Source organism: Gekko japonicus, unplaced genomic scaffold (assembly GCF_001447785.1).
Source record: "Gekko japonicus isolate JY-2015 unplaced genomic scaffold, Gekko_japonicus_V1.1 scaffold305, whole genome shotgun sequence".
Lineage (NCBI taxonomy): Eukaryota > Metazoa > Chordata > Lepidosauria > Squamata > Gekkonidae > Gekko > Gekko japonicus.
Genome location: NW_015165839.1, coordinates 136,613 through 142,545, shown reverse-complemented (window position 1 = coordinate 142,545; position 5,933 = coordinate 136,613).

The following is a 5,933-nucleotide window of genomic DNA, read 5'->3' as shown; positions in this document are numbered from 1 at the left end:
ATCTGCTCCTCCTCCTCCTCCTCTTCTGCTTCTTCTGATGCTGCTTCTTCCTAATGCAGAAAGTCCTCCGTTCAGTCCTTAGCATCTCTATGAATATCTCAGGTAGCAGGTGTTGTGAGGGATTGAAGACTCTGGAGAGCAGCTGCCTGTCAGAGAACACTGAGCTAGACAGACACAATGATGTGACAGTGTTAAACAGCATCAGACAGCCATCTAATCTCCATATGTTGCACTCAGCCTGTAGCAAAGGAAGCCACCAGGTACTCCATCTGAGCTACCAGCCTACCAACCTTTGATTGCCCAATTGACCTTTGGTGCTACCAGACATCCATTCCTCCTACGTCTTGGCCTCAGAATAAAGATTCAGTATTAAAAAAAAAAAAAACCACAACTTTTTGCTAATCCATAAAGCATCACACTACAGTTGTCGGTCCTTGTCCACTAGCCACAGAGATCTATCAGTCCCCATCTTCCAGCTTTCACATATTTCCATGCATTCTGATTCTTCCAAACTGTCTTCATTAAAGATGCAGGCCTAAATGCAAACTGCCATTGCAGAGGCCAATAGCCTTGTGACTGGGGCGAAAGAGAGCCGTTTTGACAGTAAATATGCAGATCGTAATGTCTGTTGCTTTCGGCTCAGCAATTCCTCTTGGGTCTGAGTTTGTGATCTCTGTCAGGAGCTCCATATTCTGGCATAATGAGAATAATATTTCCTACAGACTGACAGATTTCAAGGTTGAAAGGGACCACGGTGAACCTCTGGCTTGAACTCTTGTATAATTTAGCTGTAGCGTTTCGCTTGGCAATTTCTGCTCTGCCACGGGAGGAATTATTTTTTCCCCAATGATGCTAAGTGAGGCCTATCAACTCCCCGCTCCTTTCAGCTTGCCATTTTCTTCCTTAACTTGGCAGAAGATTTATCGGACAACGTGAGTTTTATTTTGTGTAGCATCTTTCACAGCGGCTCTATCCCCGGAATACGTTGGCGAACCAAATAAAAACCAGACAGCACAAGGCATAAATTTTGAGAAAGTAGTGGCTTCAAGACTTTGGATAGTGAATAAATGGAAGCGTTCGGTCATAAGGCTGGGAAATGGGGGGAAGAAAAATTTCTTGGCCGAAAGGATACATTTAACTTTTAGGAAGAGATGTGAAGTGAGGGGATGAAATGATGAAGCACAGGTGGATTGAGAGCCGGCCATGGAGAAGAAATAGGAATTTGAGACAGAAGGTAGTGAAGACCTTGGCACTGGAGGTGATTAGGCTCGAATAGAAGTATCCACCCAACTGCATAGGTCGAGAGCAGAAATGAACATTTATCTTAAAAAACAACAACAACAACCAGGTGCTCCTCTGGCCCAAAATTCCTTACAGCACAACCATTAAGAACCTAAGAAGAGCCCTGCTGGATCAGACCAGTGGTCCAGCTAGTCCATCATCCTGTCTCACACAGTGGCCAACCAGTTACTATGGAGGGCCAGCAACAGGGCATCGAGGCCGAGGCCTTCCCATGATAAGAACACAAGAAAAGCCCTGCTGGATCAGACCAGTGGTCCCTCTAGTCCAGCATCCTGTCTCACACAGTGGCCGACCAGTTCCTCTGGAGGGCCAACAGCAGGGCAGAGAGGCCGAGGGCTTCTGATAAGAACACAAGAAGAGCCCTGCTGGATCAGACCAATGGTCCATCTAGTCCATCATCCTGTCTCACACGGTGGCCAACTAGTTCCTCTGGAGGTCCAGCAACAGGGCATGGAGGCCGAGGGTTTCTCCTGATAAGAACACAAGAAGAACCCTGTTGGATCAGACCAGTGGTCCATCTAGTCCATCATCCTGTCTCACACGGTGGCCAACCTGTTCCTCTGAAGGTCCAACTAAAGGGCATGGAGGCCAAGTCCTTCCCCTGGCTCTTGGCTCTGGGACTCAGAGGCTGATTGCCTCTGATTGTGGAGATTTTGCATTCTGGACTACAGATACACTGGATTGCACTAATGGTGGAATGTTATTTTTAAAAAGAGGCAGAGTAGATTCTGGGACTGTCTGCTCTGGTCTCAGATAAGTCCTATGAAAGTCTGGAGTTGCTGCTATTCACATGAGACATAAACTCTGTTCCACTTGCGCTCTTGTTCCTAAAGCTTAGTTGCTGTGGGAACTTCCTGGCAACATTACTCTACAGCTTAGCCATATTCGGCTTTGTTTAACTTACATGCATCTGTGGAATTCATCTATATCTTTCTGATTGAGAACTACAGTTCCAGCAACGCGTATTCTACAGTATGTTTTTTTTTTTTAATGGACCTGTACAGAAATGGGCAATGACTTACACAATATGCCTTGGCTTCCAATTTCTGGGACTCCAATGTACTAACCATTTTTTTATACCTGCTCTGCTAACCACCGTCTTTTCGAAATTGGCTTTTGAACGCGTTTGTGTGTTTAACGATGCCAGTGTCTATAATTCTGAGACTCATCTCTATTAATATCTATTTTTACAGAGCACAGACCTCCCCCTGCCCCCGATGAAGCACAGAGAAAATGTGCAGGGATCATCACGGCTGATAAATTATTTTTTTTTCCCACTGCCATAATTCTTAGCATTTTCATACACCCATTAAAATCTACGCAACTTAATGACATCTGTGGTTCCATCACATAAAAACGGTCTAAAAATGGGGCAGAGCTGGCGTAAAGGAAGCCGAAGAACCGTCCGCTGCAAGGAGAACGAGGCAAACCAAGATGATGAGAATGGACGGGATCCAAAAAGAAGTTGGAATAGCTGTACCAGCTCACCCCTGAACTGGGCAGTCAGGGATGGGCCGGGCCAAGCCACCTAAGCAGTTGCCTGGGGCAACATGAGAAGTGTACAGATGCTGTTCAGGGGGCTTGTCTAACTCCTGCCAGTGCACAAAGCAATGGATACCACCTTTTTTTGGGGGGGACGGTGGCTCAGTGGCAGAACATCTGCTTGGCATGCAGAAGGTCCCAGGTTCAATCCCCGGCATCTCCAGTTATAACAGAGGTGTCAAACTCATTTGTTAGGAGGGCCAGATCTGACATAAATGTCACTGTCTTGGGCCGGGCCATGTGTGCCATTAATGCCAGGTCCCCGACATATAAACTGTATAGAGGACAGCAGCTGGTAAATTCCGAGTTGGTGTGTCCTCACTGCAAGGCCGCATGGGTTGGGAGGGAGGTGCAAAGGAGAAGAAGAGGAGGAGGAGGAGGAGGAGGAGGAGGAGATAGGATTTATACCCTGCCCTTCACTACCCAAAGGTGTCTCAGAGCAGCTTACAAACTCCTTTCCCTTCCCCTCCCCACAACAGACACCCTGTGAGGTGGGTGGGGCTGAGAGAGCTCTTGACAGAAACTGCTCTTTTTCAAGGACAGCTCTTATCAGAACTATGGCTTGCCCAAGGTCATCCAGCCAGCTGCAAGTGCAGGAGTGGGAAATCAAACCCAGTTCTCCCAGATTAGAGTCCGCGCACTTAGCCACTACACCACTACATCACTACGCCAAACCACTACACCCATGTGGGCAGACTGGAGAGCCAGTGGTACAGCACTGGGCAGATGCTCCAATGCTGCTTGACTGCTGCGGATGAGGTGGCTCCACCATGCTGAAGCCACAATCGGAGTGGCTCCACCCACTCCCCCCGAGCAGTCTCCTGTTCCCTCCCTTGCACTAGTTGCTCACGGGCCACATAAGAGCTCTGGACGGGCCGATTCTGGGCCCCGGGCCTTATGTTTGACACCCCTGCGTTAAGAGGACCAGATGATGTGAAAGACCTCTGCCTGAGACCCTGAAGAGCCACTGCCAGTCTGAGTAGACAAGACTGACCTTGATAAACCAAGCATCTGATCCGGTATAAGGCAGCTTCAAGTGTTGAAGTGGATCTATGGCACCCCTGCCTGGGTCTGGGTTGAGTTCTTGTGGTGTTTCGATAGTAGCTTTACTTGCACCTGGCCACCGTTGTCACAGAAGGAAGCAACAGCCTATTTGGCTTAGGGCAACCAGATGTCTTGAGCTAGTCCTGCCTGGAACGCCCTCAAAACAGATTAGCAATGGACTCAGCACAAACCAAAGATAGAATTTCTCGCCACAGTACATGAGAAACGTATGGAATCCGTTACTTCAGGATAGGCCGCCTAGTTGTGGTTAACAGGTTAACAGGAGAAACTCTGTCTTTGGTTTGTGCTGAGTCCATTCCTAATCTGTTTTGAGGGCGTCCCCAGCAGGACTAGCTCAAGACATTTGGTTGCCCTGAGCAAAATCTGAGATGCTTTTAACAGAAAATCAGGGATTGCTAGCTATTGGGGGGGGGGAGAACATGCAGATCTGCCCTCGCAGAGGAGGGAGAGCTTGTACCAGAATAAAACTTGGTCCTAAAGGTGCCACTAGACTGTTTTGGGTCAGGGGGCCGGGGGGGCTCTGCAACTTACCTGGCTGCTTCTTGCTCTGACTGAGGGCTGCTGGGAGCAGGGGATGGGGCTTGTTGCATGTGCTCGCCCCCTGGGCTCTTTACTGCCGGAGCTCCGCTCCTGTGCGCTCCTGCAGGAAATGACCCCTGGGCCTAGTTGTGGTTAACAGGTTAAGAGGAGAAACTCTGTCTTTGGTTCGTGCTGAGTCCGTTGCTAATCTGTTTTGAGGGCGTCCCCGGCAGGACTAGCTCAAGACATTTGGTTGCCCTGAGCAAAATCTGAGATGCTTTTAACAGAGAATCAGGCAAAACTATGGAGGGTAGACCTATCAACTGCTGTTAACCCATAGCATGAAAGGGAATGTCCAGGTTTTCAGGCAGTATGTCATCCAATACCAGTTGGGGAGTGGGGGTAAGTGGGGCAGGACTGATGGTGGAAAGTGCCGTCAAGTCATAGTTGACTTATGGCAACCACTCATGGTGTCTTCAGGGCAAGAGTCATTCAGAGGTGGTTCGCCTGCCTCTGGGTAGGGACCCTGGACTTCCATAGGCACTTGTGGAATGGTAGGATCCACCTCAGTCTCCTTCCCCCGCTTTCTCTTGGGTGAGTGCAGTCAAGTTGCAGTCAACTAATGGCAACCCTGTAGAGCTCTTTCAAGGCAAGAGGCGAACAGAGGTGGCTTACCATTGCCTGCCTCTGTGGAGCAATGCTAGACTTCACTGCTGGTCTCCCATCCAATTATTAATCAAGGCCAACCGTACTTATCTTCTGAGATCTGACAAGATAGGGTTAACCTGGGCCATCCAGGTCCGGGAACAAATGAGCAGAGGTGGTCTACCATTGCCCGCTTCTGCAGAGTGACCCTGCAGTTCCTTGGTGGTCTCCCATCCAGATATTGACCCAGCTTAGCTTCCAATGTCTGATGAGATGGGGCTAGCCTGGGCTATCCAGGCAGGGCAGGATTAGTGCCTGGTGTGGTTAAGTGCGTGGACTAATCTGGGAGAACCGGGCTTGATTCCTCACTCATAAGAACATAAGAGATGCCAGTGTTGGATCAGGCCAAAGGCCCATCCAGTCCAACACTCTGTATCACACAGTGGCCAGAAATACCAGTGCCATCAGGAGGTCCACCAGTGGGGCCAGGACATTAGAAGCCATCCCACTGTTGACCCCCCCAAGCACCAAGATGACAGAGCATCACTTGCCCCAGAGTCCCTATCTATACCTTGTGGCTAATAGCCACTGATGGACCTCTGCTCCATATGCTTATCTAATTCCCTTTTGAAGCCGTCCATGCTTGTAGCCACCACCACTTCCTGTGGCAGTGAATTCCAAGTGTTAATCACTCTTTGGGTGAAGAAGGACGTCCTTTTATCCGTGTAACCCAACCGCTCAGCAATTTCACTAAGTGCCCACGAGTTCTTGTATTGTGAGAAAGGGAGAAAAGTACCTCTTTCTCTACCTGCTCTATCCCATGCATAATCTTATAAACCTAACCATGTCACCCCTCAGTC